This window comes from Papaver somniferum, chromosome 5 (assembly GCF_003573695.1).
Source record: "Papaver somniferum cultivar HN1 chromosome 5, ASM357369v1, whole genome shotgun sequence".
In the NCBI taxonomy this organism is placed as follows: Eukaryota; Viridiplantae; Streptophyta; class Magnoliopsida; order Ranunculales; family Papaveraceae; genus Papaver; species Papaver somniferum.
The window spans coordinates 94,421,282-94,437,406 of NC_039362.1; the positions used below are offsets into that span (position 1 = coordinate 94,421,282).

At 37.0% G+C, this 16,125-nt stretch overlaps 1 pseudogene; it reads left to right on the top strand.

The window, feature by feature from the left end:
• The first annotated feature begins 113 nt into the window (after window positions 1-113).
• LOC113282264 lies at window positions 114-6,216 on the top strand (annotated as a pseudogene).
• Window positions 6,217-16,125: the final 9,909 nt, after the last annotated feature.

Consider the following 16,125-nt stretch of genomic DNA (forward strand, 5'->3'; position numbering starts at 1 on the left):
TTATCATTTTCAACACTTTTACTTCTCTTCCTACCATTATTGCATGGAAGTCAATCATTAGATGTTACACTTATCATGGTTTGTTCAAAGATTCATTAACTTGTTTCTCTAATATGAGAGCTTGAAAATACCCAGATCATAATGTATTCCCTTCTGTTCTCAAATCTTGCACTTCTTTAATGGATTTTAAGCTTGGTGAGTCTGTTCATGGGTGTATTATTCGACTCGGAGTTGATGCTGATTTGTATACAGGTAATGCTATTATGAACATGTATTGTAAATTCCAAAGTATGGATAAAGGTTTTGATAGTCAGAGGTTTCGTCCTGGCAATGCAGACTTAGTGTATGAGGAAATTCCTGAAAGAAATTTTGGGAGGAGTCTAGAAAAGGACCCTCATTCTAGGTCCTTAAAAGTTCTTGGAAAAAATCAGAATCAACTCTTGGTAACTGGTGGAGTTACTCCGAAGGAGAGATATGGTTTATATGGAAAGTGTAAAGAAAGTTTTTGATATGATGCCCTGTAAGGATATTGTGTCTTGGAATACTGTAATTGCAGGGTATGTACATAATGGAATGTGTGAAGAAGCTTTAAGAACGGTTAGGGAAATATGGAGGGCTAATTTAATGCCAGATTCCTTCACATTGTCTAGCATCCTTCCTATATTCGCTGAGTACGTAGACATCTCTAGAGGAAATGAGATTCACGGGTACACACTTAGGCATGGATTTGATTCCGATGATTTTATAGCTAGTAGTTTGATTGACATGTATGCGAAGTGCACTAGAGTGGATGATTCACTTCGAATTTTTCATTTGTTACCTCAGCTTGATGTGATCTCGTGGGATTCCATTATTGCTGGATGTGTGCAGAATGGCTTGTTTGATGAAGGTCTGAAATTGTTTCGGCAGATGCTAACAGCAAAGGTGAAGCCTAGTAATCTAACATTTTCAAGTATAATGCCAGCATGTGCTCACTTGATGACCCTGCACCTTGGAAAGCAACTTCATGGGTGCATAACTCGGAATGGGTTTGATAAAAACGTGTTTATTGCAAGTGCTTTAGTGGACATGTATGCCAAATGTGGGAATATTAGAATTGCTCGAAGTATTTTTGATAAGATGGATTCACCTGATATGGTTTCATGGACGGCCATGATTATGGGGTATGCGTTACATGGGCATGCAAATGAAGCCTGCTTTTATTCCACAAGATGAAGATGGAGAACGTGAGACCAAATTATGTTGCATTTGTAGCTGCTTTGACTGCTTGTAGCCATGGTGGATTAGTGGATGAAGCTCGGGTGCTATTTAATTGCATGATTGAAGATTATGGCATTTCTCCTGGTTTAGAGCACTATGCAGCAGTTGCGGATCTCCTTGGACGTGCCGGAAAGTTGGAGGAAGCCTATGAGTTCATTCTAAAATGCATATAAAACCAACTGGTTCGGTCTGGGCAACACTACTATCTGCTTGTAGAGTCCACAAGAACATTGAGCTGGCTGAAAAGGTTGGAGAAAAAGTGTTCCAGATTGATCCTGAGAATATCGGAGCTGATATACTTATGTCAAATATATATTGATCTGCTGGAAGATGGAAAGAGGCAGCAAAAATGAGGGTGGCTATGAAGGGCAGAGGGATGACAAAGAAACCAGCTTGTACCTGGATAGAAGTTAAGAATAAGATACACGCATTTGTGGCAGGAGACAAATCACATCCATATTATGATAGAATAAATGAGGCTTTGAAAGTTATGCTGGAGCAAATGGAGTGTAATGGGTATGTGCTTAACACTGATGACGTGCTCCATGATGTTGAAGAGGAGCAAACAAGAAACTTATTGCGTAGTCATAGTGAGAGGTTGGCAATTGCTTTCAGAATCATAAGTACACCTTCTGGAACAACTATTAGGGTTACGAAGAACCTTCGAGTATGTGTAGATTGTCACACGGCTACTAAGATTATATCAGAAATTGTTGGGAGAGAGATAGTTATGAGGGATGTTAGCAGATTTCACCATTTCAAGGATGGAAAGTGTTCTTGTGGAGATTACTGGTGAAAGTTGTGCAAGATGAGATTATGTTACAGAATGAAACTAAAACCACCAGTCCTTGAATAGTGCATGGAGATAGCCGTCTTCAGCTCTCCTGAATTTCACAGTGGGAAGTAAACAAGTTTTGTGATGGATCAGTGTATTCTTCATCTTTGGGAAAGAAAACTTTCTTAATGTTGATCAGTTAACCTGCAGTTCCTGCTTATTATTCGAAGCCCAGGTACTTGAGCATTTATTTGAATCCAGAATATCTAAAAAAACTCATAAAAGGAGACAATACTTAATACAGTTTATGTTCCACCAACAGTTTCTTTTTTGTTTAGTCAGAAATACAAATACAAATACTCAGATGAATTCTGTTTTCTCAAAGGTGTTCATACTGGAAAGGAGTCACAATGCAAGTCCCTTTCACCTACAGCTGCTGCTCTTTCTCTATTGAATCAGGTGCATCTCTATCCTCCTGGCATGGTCCCTGGCTTTCTGACTTTCCCCTCGAAGATTATTTTTAATTTCTTATTCTCTCTTTAGAATAGCCTGTCTCAAAAATGGCTCATCAAAACAAAACTCAACTGATGATAGTTCTCACTGAAAAAATCTGTACAAAAGACTCCTTAGAGGTGAGCTTAAGTCCTTGCTACTTTCTTAAACACTCACCTCTCTTCCCACGCACTTTCACCAATTTACCTGATACCATGTCCTGGTCACATCACCCAAAGGTTGATTTTCAGTTCAAACTGCCTACCTTTTTCTTCTCACCCACCTTCAACAAACCCTCAACCTCAACCCTCCCTTCAAAAATTCATCTGGAACAACCTCATCCCACCAAAAGATAAATTTCTTCATGTGGACTGCATCCCACAATAGCACCCTTCCCCAAAACCACCTTCACCTGCCCTTTCTCAGAAGCTGTTTGGGCTCTCAACCTTCCTCTACATTGACCTAGGTGCTCTTACGTTCCTGTCGTATTTGTTGATGATAACTGATTTAGTATTTTTCTTTGTTTTATGACTTCTCACCCTTTCTCGTTGATATCACCTGTACTTGATTGGTTTTTTTCTTTTGCACTTAAAAAAAAAGTCTTGACTACCTGGGTTTTCCAAAAAATTGTTGAACGAAATACAGCTTTTATGTTATTTACTTTCTAATTTTTGGTTTTTGATATAGTTCTGGTGTTTAAGTGTAAGTCAGCTTAAAAGATGCTCTGTCTCCACCGGTAGACAGTGGAAATCGATATCGAGTGCAATTAAAGGACCGACCTTCTAACTGGGAGTCACTCAATTTGTGGTTCACATTGTCGCAAGTAGCGTTTAATAGTTGCCCAAGTTTTGGGCATGATTTGTAACTTAGTTTCTTGTAGTATCTTTCTAGTTGTTCAGAAATGGAGTTAGTTGTCTAACTTGTCTATACTTTCAAATTGAATTGCAGAGTAAAGTAAAGCTAGAGTTATGTAGCCTAGCGGCCATAGAAAGGCTATGGAAAGGGATCCTGTTGTTCGAGATAGAGAGGTGAATGTACAAGTAGTTGTTATGGAGTTCAATCTCTTTATCCATGGACAGCATGGGAGAAAAAGCCTCGTACCATGTCTTTCCTTATTATTGGTGCCTGATTACTCATGTGAGTTCCCAATTCCCTGGAAAACAAAATTGAAAATTCATATCTTGATGTCAACCATTTTCTGGATATCTGCTGGTACATTGTCTTCGATCATCTTTGTCATTTTTTCATATATTACGAGGAGTTGATTTAGCTGTCTTGACAGAAGTGTAACTGATATATCAAACCTCAGGTTTTTAACTTGTATGGCTGGAGGTTCACAATTGAAACATTACCAGCCATAAAGCTAAATCTATCACACAAGAAGTTATGAATTTGCTTAATGGTGCGCTGGACTGGACATCTTGGTCAGTTGGTTTCAAAACCTATTATATATGATCTACATTTATATACAATAAAGCCCGTTTCGCTAAGGTAGTGTTTTATGGTTTTAAAGTTTATTATACATTGACGAAGTTAACTAGCGACAAAGTTGGCATTGCCAACTTTGGCTTGTAGCTCACGGTTTACCAACTCACAATTGTAGTATAGATCACCTATTACCTTTCCTTGAGCCCTCCAGTTCAAGAACTTGATGCATTAACACCAAAACTTTCGTTAGCTTCATCTGTTGATTCTACCATGGTACATAGTACAAGTCTCCTTAATTATATTAGATACAATTTTGCTGTGCTTATAGAAATAAATGCCTACCTAGAGTATGTATATCCTGAATGGTCTTCAGCATATTTTCATGATGACTGTGGAGCAGTCAGAGGGCGCTAGAGGACGGAGACTTGTGACCTTACTTTTGGGAAGGTCTTATGTTCCTGTGTTCGCTAGAGAGTGGCAGAATTATATATGTTATTGTTTTTAAATTTCCCAAGATCTTAAATCCTTAGAAACTATTAGTTTGTGCCTCAAGCATGGGTGACTAGGAGGTCCTCATTTGACCCCTTTCGCTATAATGGCATCGTGATGCAATTATGAGTTATCACACATTTTGGCTCCCATCAGAAAGGTTAAAGGATCCTTGTTGTTCTCTCTCCTACTCATGTTCTTTGATAGAGAACTCGTTTTTCTTTTTTGGCCTGTAGATGCAGTTAGGGGGATATTCATAAAGCGGCTAGGGGGATGACCTTAACAATGTCCATGATCCATATATAATTATGTATGGTTTCTCCAATGCATTAGATCCCAAGATTGGCTTTCACTTGGTCTATTTTAACACTAACATATTGCTTTTGGACAGTTTCAACACTATCAAGTGCATAACTTATAGGAGTAATTCTTTCTTACTGCAGAGGATAAAGATTGCGCTGAAAGAGGTTCTTGTTGAGGTAGACATGCATAAGGTCCGGCATGGTGCCGCAGTAAAATTGATGCTATGTGCTTCATTTGTACTTCCAGATATTATAGCAATTGCAGATCATTGTTAATACAGGTAAGAAATACTTCCTTTGGTGTCTCTACTCCCTATAAAATGCAAATTTATGAGTAAATATTAAGCTTTTCTTAGGTTTTGTGAAAAACTCGAGATACCTTTTCTATTTACAAATCTTCTAGTGTGTCCACAGGACTAATGTCTGCAAATGAGAACATTGAGTTGTTTATTTGACGTTTTGCGAAGTGAGTTCATTGAGCTGTTACTTTGACTACGGGACAACACATAGAAATTGCTTATCTGCAGCACTTGATGTCCATATATTAACCGTTCTACCAGTGTATTTATGTAAAGGTTCTGATTTTGTAACTTACTGGTAATAACAATGTCCCATCATCGAAAGTAGACTCTATAACACTTATGATGTTGCATACTTTGATTGAGACAGATGGAACAAACTTGACCAAGTTTCGTACTATATTGGAAACACTAGCATGATGATACCCAATTGTGGAATAGGGATGTGATCACCTCAACTTGTATTTTTGAACAAAATAACATATCCTTAGACAAGTGATTTATTAGGTTTTAATGTGCAAATGTAAAACAATGAACAATTAGGTTACTAAGTTTGGATACCATAGCTATTATTCTTAGAGCTTGTTCTTACATCATAGGACCACAGACACAGAAAACTTTGGATCTTATTAAACATCTCATACTTCTCTAGTGTTGGTGATCTCATCAATCTTCTTCATGGTGCTAGCTTAGAGAGTAAAATGTGTTTGAATTATTGAACTTATATCTATCTGGGACATCTATATATTATGAATCCAAAGGACTCTTTGTACACAGATTTGGACCACATTTTCTGTGGTTCCCAATCTACTTGTACACCAAGGATTTATTCGAAATCTCTGGACGTGCCATTCCATGCAAGTTATAAATTATAGAAAATGCTCCCTTATGGATAGTTTCCAATTTGTTTTTCCGAGTTTTTTCACTTTTTTCCCATACATAGCTATGGTAAAAGTCAAGTTATTCTGATTATTTTTTCACTACACTAATATTTTAGTACTCTAGGTGACATGCAAGGAGTATGACTCAATCAATCAATCAATGCATGCGAGAAAGTACAATTAGTTAGCCGAGTTCTATCAACACCCAGATGAAGATTTTTTGTTGATAAATTCGTTATGTATGGTTAGATAGATAACTATGTAGTCTGTAAGATCTCAATTTAAATCATTTTTATGATTACTCAATATATTTTTGCAAGATATTGTGATCTTATTGTGTACAACCACTCTTGCGGAATCTTTGTGGACCAGAGAGGAAAAATCTGTCTGACCACCAAGTAGGCATAAATTTAGTGATACCGACGCTATATTTTATACATGCACGCAATTGTAGCAATTCTTCTGGTATCCAATATTGATGATAACAATTCCTTCCAGCATAAGAGTTTGCTACTCTTCCTCTCCCTCAAAAGAAAAGGCGTAACTGGTAAGATTTCTATATTGAGCATTCCATGCACTCGAGTAGGTCTTTCCGGTTTTGTTTCTTTTCTGGATTTAACATTTACCACCCTGCACAAACAAGAGTAAAACAAATAGACATTTATACCTCTTAATTTTGGAAATTCTATCATGTATTTGAATTATTGAACTCTGTATCAAAAATGTATTTGGGATCCCCACTAGGCAGATTGACTACTCTTGTTATCAAAATGAGAAATGAACAACAATGGAAGTCTGACTGGCTAACTCTGACTGGTTCTATATATTTGTCTGATCATTATCATTTTTCTCTTTTAATGGTGTGCCACATTTTTATTGTTGTGGCGTGGGTATTTCTCTAACTTGCTCATTCATATTCCAGGTTCAGGACACTTGCAGAGAAACAGAGAGAGAGAGAGAGAGAGATAGTGAGTTATGATGATGATTATTAGAGGCCGTATCTCATTTCCCTGATCCAAAAATCGTGTCTCTCAAGGGTTCTCTTTCTTTCTCTGTCTCTCTCAAGTACAGACTCTTACTTTGTCTCTTCTCCATTTTCTACAAATCAATCCTTCAATACAAAAACAGTTTCTCTGGTGTTTTCCCATTTTAAGGTCATCTACTTAGGTCTCCTCCCCTCCTAATGTCCCTTTTACTTTCAGTGGTCCTACTAGCTAAGAGAAAAACATGGTAAAAGCTGAAGGGTGTACAGGTCTTTTGCGATTTTAACCCTGAAAGTAGATCAAAGGTTTTGCAACAACTTGCATAAAAACAGACCTAAACAGTTACTCTTAGGTCCCCTTACCTCTAGGTTCTTTATAGCAATTTACCCAGGATTATAGACACACACACCCCCCCATTAGGAAAACAACTTACAACTTACTACACCTCCCCTGTTTTACCAAAACTATCCCTACCTCCTCTTTTCCCATAGCTGCTTAAATAGGGTGGTTTTTTATAGTGATTTTCCCTCACCTAAAAGAACACCTGGTACAGGATTATTAGTTTCACTTCACAACATCAAGGGGCACTATGGTCATTGACAGACAGTGTAGGAGACAGAGGAGTGTAAGAGACTTGGCAGAAGGTGTTCCGGAATCCCATCACGTGTGCGGGTCCCGCTAATTTTTTCTTCTTCCGCCTCTGAAGTCTGAAGTCCTTTCTTTTTTTTGATGGTAAAAATAATTTTATTAACTAGCAAATATAGTACAAAAGATTTACAATTTCATTGTTATCAAAAACGTTAGAGAGAATGCTAGTTTTTTGAATTTTTTGTTGCAATCTGGAGGACATATGTTGGAGGTTTTTTATCCTTGCTTCTTTAGCCATGTAGTCCGCTGCTGAGTTGTGCTTCGGCTATAAACTTTACCTGTGCTTGAGGGAGGTCTTTCAAAATTACCTTGATCTCCTGTAAAGTGTTTTCGGCTGGCCAAGAGAAGCTTGTGCTCACCATGTTTATATTGTCAACTAGAGTTTTGCAATCGGAGACTATTGAGACGCTTGACAATATATTTTCTTTCAGCCAAGTAGCTGCCTTTAACAAGGCTATTGATTCCGCATGAAGAACCGATGACGCCTTCTCTGAACCCGCTGAAATGTGCATAAATGACTCGTGGTCCACTGAGTAAAGAGTAAAAACATAACTCATAGACAGGTCTTCTTTCATAAAAGAAGCATCTATAAATATTATCCAATCTGTATTTAAGTCGGACCATTTATAATTGACCGGCTTCACCTTTTGGTTGTTAATTCCTTTTTGAATTGTTTTTGAGGGAATAGAGTGCAGAAATCTGTTTATCTGGCCGATCAATTTAACTGGGTCAGGAGATATTTTCTCGAAGACTACCGAGCATCTATATTTCCATATGAACCAAAGAATGGTTGCCATTTTTTTCCACTAGGTTAGTTGAATCTTTTTCTAAAATCCACCCTTTAATCCAATGATCCATGGCAAAAGTGTTTTCTGTTGAATTGAGCCTGTCAAGCGAAAAACCAAACCAGATAGCTCTAGCGAATGGGCAAGATCTAAAAAGATGATTGTCTGTTTCATGAACTTGTGCGTCACACAGCTGACAGTGAGGATCAATATCTGTGTTATGTGCTCCAAGTCGCGCAGAGGTAGGTAGAGCTTTCTGAATTAATTTCCAAATAAATAATTTTATTCTCGGAATCGCCTGAATTTTCCAAATTTTTTCCCACGGGAAATCGATTGGGGTATTGTTATCTTGAACTTGATTGATCAAGAAATTATAGGTGTTTTTGGCAGAGAAATTTTCAGAGTGATGGTGTTTCCATCTCATTTTGTCTTGTTCATGTACCCTTGGAGTTATGGCTTGTATTTTTCTTTTGTCTTCTGGGTTGAAAAATTTGTTCAGTTTTTCCTGATCCCATTTGTTTTCTTTCGTTATCAACTCTTGAACCATTTCTGGGACCTGTTCTTGAAGGTTGGTAGGTTGAGTGATTAATTCCTCATTTGGAATCCATTTGTCTTCCCAAATTTTTGCAGATTTACCATCTTTAACTTGCCAGACAAAATTTCCTCTAATTAGGTTTAATCCTTTCTGTATGCTTGTCCAGATCCACGATAAATTAGAGGTTCTAGAGGCTTCTAAAGGGTGAGGGTTTCGAAAGTATTTCGCTCTGAGGAGTTTGACCCATAATTGATCTTGATCTGAGATAAGGCGACTGACAAGTTTGGTGAGGAGAGCAATGCTGAAGTTGTAGGGATTTTTTATTCCTAATCCTCCTTGCGGGACAGGCTTACATATGCTGGCCCAAGCTCTGATGAACCCTCCCTGTCTTTTCTGCCCTTCTTTTTTCCACCAGAAGTTTCTCTGGATTTGGTCCATTTGATCAAGGGTCTCTTTTGGAAGGGCGATCACTTGCATTTGATACGTTGGGAAAGCTTGCATAATAGATTTTATTAGGACTGTTCTACCTGCTTGGGAGAGGAGTTTCGATTTCCAACCTTGCAGAGTGGAATAGTATTTTTGAAGAAGTAGCTCAAAATTTGCTTTTCTATTTTTGTCAAAAAATAGAGGGGTGCCAAGATATCTATCGTTTTTAGTCATCAAAGGGACTTTATAAATTTTAGCTATGATTTTCCCGTGTTTGGGATGCAACCGAGGACTAAAATAGACACTGGATTTTTGAAGATTTACCATTTGCCCGGTGATATCTCCAAATAAGGATAAAATATCTAGCAGATTTTTTGCCTGTACTAAATTGGCTTTTGTGAATAGAAAACAATCGTCAGCAAAGAAGAGATGGGGAATGTTTGGCGCGTTTTTGTTGATTTTGAGATCAGAAATTTTGCTATCAACAATTGCTTTGGTAAGGAGTCTAGATAAGATTTTCATGCAGATGAGAAAAAGGTAAGGGGATAGGGGGTCCCCCTGCCTTAAACCTCTCGAAGTATGGAATTTTGAACCGGGTGAGCCATTTAGGAGAATAGAAAAAGAGGTTGTAGATATGCATTGCAAGATGAGGTGCACCCAATTTTCATTAAATCCAAAACTAAGAAGGCTTTTGAAATGAATGTCCACTCCACCCTATCGAACGCCTTAGAGAGATCTAATTTAAGAGCTAGATATCTTTTTTTTTTCGCTTTAGAAGTTTTCATTAAGTGGATAAGTTCATGAGCGATTATGATATTATCTGTGATTTGTCTCCCCAACAGAAAGGCAGATTGATTTGGAGAGATTATTTTATTGAGGATGGGTTTTATTCTGTTCGCCATGATTTTTGAGATTAATTTATAGACCGTATTGCTTAAGCTGATGGGCCTAAAATCGCTTGGAATTTGAGGGGTGGATATTTTCGGAATAAGGGTGATGAAAGAATAATTAAGATCCGTGTTGAGAGTGCCAGATTTAAAAAACTCCTGGATTGTGTTGATAATGTCAGGCCCAAAAATTTCCCAATTGGCTTTAAAGAAACCAGGTTGGAATCCATCAGGACCCGGAGCACCCCATTGGTTCATTTTAGATAAGGTAAGCCAAATTTCATCTCTTGTGGGGATTTGTAGAAGAGTATGATTTTCTGTTTCGGAAATACAAGGCTCAATGATGCTGGAAAAATCAAAGTTGTTATTGCTGATTTGGGAGGTACCAATTTGGGAAAAATGATTGACTAAGAGAGAGTTTATTTGATCCCTATCAGAAAGCCAAAGACCAGGTGGTTCTCTAAGAGAGTTGATAGAATTTATTCTTTTTCTACTGGAAGCAGTAGCATGGAAGTACTCTGTGTTCTGGTCATATTCTTTGAAAAATTTATCTCTAGAGAGTTGATGATAAAAATCATTTTTAATCTCGTACCACCTTCCTAATTCTGATTGAAGATTTTTCAACTTCTCTATGTCCTTTGAGATGTTTCCAAGTCTATGAATACTATCTATTTTGTTATTTAAATTCCTGATGTTTTTATGAATGCTACCGAATATTTCGGAATTCCAATGATCTAGGTCAGAGGATAGAAGTTGAAGCTTTAAGGGTAAGTTCATGTCTGTCGAACTATTAAAGTGCAGGTCCCAGACAGATTTTACTATTGTAGTGAGTGTTGGATGAGAAAGCCACGACCTAATACATATAAAGGGTTTATGAACTTTGATTTACAAAATGAAGCTACAAAAAAACCAATCATTCTATGCAGTGATACGATCTGTTCACAGAAAACAAAGAATCCTCTACTGTCTGCTCATAACAAGAAAACCAATAAACTATGAAAAATATTCCTCCTCCCCCCTAATCCCTTGAAATCCAACGGTGTGGAATTCAAACTGTCGCTTTGCTTAGCCGCCATAAAACCACTTATCCGTACACTCTAGCTAGAGCTAAATTCACTTTTGAATAGCCACTTCCATTGGGTACCCCGTAGAGGAGGAGAGTGGTGGAAACGGTAGTAGATTGTGGCGGTGGTGGTGGTGGTTTTAAAATAGAAAAATCTAGGAGAGGGGATTTTATGCGTTTGTGTATTGAAATTCATGCTAGTTGTTAGAGCAGTTTCTATGATAATGCTCAAACTCAAAATTTTGTTGAGCCGCGTGGATGGTCAAACGTGTTTTCTCCACTATGATAAAGCAGGACAAAATGAATAGATTTGGTTTTTTAGGGCCCCACTAGTATTTCTTTTTAATATAAAATGTTTTGTAGGGTAAAGATGAAAAATAAAATAAAATATTTAAGTGAGATAAAATAGGATGAAGTGAGATAAAATAGGATAAAGTGAGATAAAATAAGGTTAAAAAGTAGTAAAATAATCAGGGATTGTACTTGGCGTCAATCCAAGAGTCGCGGGCGTCAATCCGAGTGTCGCTGGCATTTTCTGCATGAACGCGCGTCATTTCTTCTGACGCCAGCGTTAGTAGGGATGTTGCGCGTCCTTACAATAGACGCGTGCCTGATGTTCCGACTTGAAGTGTTCATATGAATATAACTAAGCTAGAAGTGTTCATATGGCTAACTTCGGTTAACGGATATTGAGCCAACTTGTTATACACTTTTGGTATGGTTCATCCATATCTAAATATACGTATATTTCACTTGTATGTATCAAGTTAAACCATTTAAAGGTGGAGATTGATTGGTTATTTTCTAAGCAAACTTAGCTTGAATCTTAAACCAGATGTTTATCTAAAGGTGGATATTAATTAATTGCTTTGTTACTAAGCTATCTTAGCTCTGATTGTAAGCAACCCATGTTTTGAAAGACTATATAAGGAGGAACTCTAGAATCTGGGAAACCTAATCCCGACAATCTCGTGTGTCCTAGTTACAAACTAGATTCATTTCTCCATTAACCTAGGTTTCCAGTTCTTCTGAAAAGCATTGCTAGGTTTAACAACATAAAGACTTCTCTTGGAATTCGTGAAGCCAGGTCGAACTATTTTCTCTGTAGTTGCATATCCTGATCTTACTTTTTCTATCATATTGAGTTTAATATTCTCTAAGATTTTCTCGAGATCTTACTCTGATAGGTAAGATATAAAAAGTAATCACAACAGTTTCTTCGTCCCAGAATCTTGTGATTCTGCAATAACTTCTTCTGTTAACCAGTTAGGTTATTTTGAGATGACTAATATTTCTAGGCTGCTCTTTGGAAGTATAAGACCGGATTATTAGTTGAGTTTCATGTTCACCTTTATCTTTATCTTAAAACGGAAACAACAAATAGAATAGACTTATTTGTGGGAGACAGATTTGTTTATAAGTCTTCGATTTTGGGTCGTAGTTACTTCTAGGCTGTAAAAGACGTCAACTAGAGAAATCAAGTGCGTAGGGTCTCGCGAGATTCAAGAGGCATAAGGAATGCGACTGTACCTTAATCGATTAAGTTGTAGTAGGCTCGTATCTGTAGCGACTTAATACAGTGTGGTGTTCAAGTCTGGACTAGGTCCCGGGTTTTTTTTGCATTTGCGGTTTCCTTGTTAACAAAATTTTTGGTGTCTGTGTTATTTCTTTTACGTATTATATTTTCTTTATATAATTGAAATATAACATGTTGTGCATTGTTCAATCATAGTTGATAAATCCGACTATGTTTGTTGGATATGTCTTGATTGACACTCGGACATTGGTCTTTGGTACCATCCAAGTTATTGTCATAACAATTAGGTTCATAGATTTCTATCTGTTTGATTTATTGATTGTGTTAAGAAAGAGTTAAAGCTCTTTGATATATTTCTTGATTGATACTCATTAACTTGGTGTTCTCGGAATTATATTGGAATTTAGTCCATACAAATTGTCGAACGAAATAGTTGGGTGTGGTTGTTGTACCTCCGCGTTTTCAATGATCAAAAGATATTTAATGATCAAATTTGTCTTAGTAGTGTTAGGAGCGTTTTTGTAATTCCAAACATATTATAGAAATAGTTTGTATGCATCTGAAAATATTTGGCAGGAACCTGACCCTAAATTATGAAAGAAAGACTTAAAAGATAGTTCGTGAATTTTAGGCTTCATGGTACACATACCAGTTTGTATACCATCTTTTTAAAATAGTGTTCAGGAAATTTTTGGTATGCAAACCAGTATGCAAACTCTTCAATACATGAAATCATGATATACGTACCTGTATGTGTACCCTCCTGTAGACGTCGATATTTGATAAGCTTGTTTTGCCCATAACTTCTTCGTACGAACTCGGAATGACCTCATTCTTTTTGCATTATCTTTGTAATTGAATTATCTTCAAGCTGTTTATGATAAATCCTTAATTGAATGAGTTAAGCATGGTATTTGTCCTATATTTTGATTTAAGCATCTTCCCTCCTTTTCGACACATTTCTTCCACTACTTTTTGACTTGGGCACTTGGATACTTGCAATACTTCTCTTATTAGATGTTTAGCGCTTTGTAGATTCCTTTTCACCTAATAGAGATAAATAAGATAAAAAAAAGAGTAATAACAAGAATACATGCAAGAATAATAGCCAACATGATATATGCACCCTAATTTTGTTGCCTTCCTCATCGTATTCATAATAGGGATTTCTTGGTGAGGATGCACTTTCAACACAATCAAGTTGTGTTGGGGTGAACAATGTATTGATCACTACATGTGGTTAAAACAAACTTTTCCGCATCTATGTATTTTCCATCATCTACAGTATTTGGCTTATTTCGTTTCTTCTTCCACCAATTCTTGCGTTTCACTTTTGGATTATCATGAAAGAGATCACTTTTAGACCCATTCATATCTAAATCAATCTTTCCCAAAAAAATTTTGACTTCCAATATCATGGATTTTTCCTTTTCCATAGTTATGGAATTTTCTGGGAGATCATTCCTTTTCACACTCAATGCATCATTGACTTTCTTTGGTACCCACTTCTAAGTGTATTTAGGAACAACCAAAACCATCTTCCCATTATTCGTTTCAAGGTTTTTCGAAAGAGAGTTGGATTACAAGTTAGTCCTTGTCCAATTGGGAGCATCATATCTTGTCTTCATCTTTACAAAGTTAATCTTTTGATAATAATTACAATTGTCAAAAGGCTTTGTATGACGTTTATAGGAAAATCTTGGTTTATCACAACACTGATTCCTTTGCCTAAAGGTTGGACAGTTGCAACCTGTAATATTAAGGGGATTAACCTTAACATATAATATAGGTTTCATAACTTCTTGTGGTACCAAAACAAGAACATCATGAAGTTTATCATTCCTTATACGAAAACGACATCCCCTTTGCAGGTGACCGTTATTTCCGCAATAATAGCAAACATAAGAAATGTTCTTACCTGGATTCGTGTGTGCTGGATTTGGAGGTTGATATACTTTGATTTTCCGGACCTTAACTTCCGGTGTAGGTGTCTCACTTTTGCCATCAGTGGAAACCTTTGGTTGAGAAGAATCACCAGCATTGACAAATTTACCACTTTGTGGAGCATTTATTCCCTTATAGCCCAATCCTCGTGTATCACGATGATTTTTACTTGCTCCAAGCATAGTGGTTTTTTTTTTTTTGAACTAGTCTTGAACCTTTTCAAGTCCTCTTCCAACATCTTGATTTCATCAAAAACATAAGCTAAATCAGCCTAAAGGCGTTTTTCTCTGTCTTCAAAACTAATTGCTTGAGAGTTAATCCTTTCTTCAGATTCTGCAAGTTTCTCTTCCAACGAAAAATATTTTTGATAAAGATTATCACATTCAAGTGACTTCTTACGTAGATCTTCCTCAGAATATATGAGGATCAAATCGTTAGAGCATGAAATAAAAAGACCTACGTAAATCCTTCTCAATTTCTTGTTTCCTCGACGGAGATGGGTCAACAAAGGAGTGACACAAGGAGTCGTCAACTTTTCAACCGGTTCCAGCAACTTAACATACTCTGATATTTCCTCATCAATGTTTCTATCAATATCCGAGTAAACTTCATCTGAAAGTTCTTTCAACTGTTCTTCTAGGCGTGTTTCCCAGTTATTAACAGTTTCTACATCCATAGGATGTTTATATATTGATCTAGATGTGACATTTTCCTCAAGTGTTGGATCCAAACTTTGATCAAAATCAACTGGTTGATTCTGAACTAATGATACGTTATTAGAGATTGCACTCTTTTCCATATAGTCAGACTGCTTCAAACACAGACTTGTTAGGTCTTAACGTGTTTGCCTGCTCTGATACCAATTGAAAACACTGGGGGTACCAAAATACACCACCAACTTTTTCGCAAGCAATCTGTATAGACAAACTCAACATAACTCCGAGAGTTAAAACTCAATCAAGAAAAGTGTCTAGAGTTATATCTCAATCTCTCTTGTGATTAGAACGTTTACAGAATTGAATCCGTGAACCTAATCTCAAAGAGAGTTCTTTGACGGTACTGTTGTGCTGAGAGGTTCATATCGTTCCTCAAGGCTTCACAAGATCTGGCATCAGAAACGAAAAACTACACAATCAACGGAAGGTAATGCACATAGAACACACAAGACACGGAGATTTACGTGGTTCGGCAATGTGCCTACGTCCACTGGCAGAAATTCACTTACTTCATATATCAGAGAATACACAATGCACATGACACTCAACATCCCTTCTTCTTCTTCACATTCTCAACTCACCTTCAACTCTCTCAGCCCTAGAGCTATGGGAGGATCTACATCTCTCTAATGAAGAGATTACTTCTTTTCTTTGTGAGGAGATGTCTACAACCTA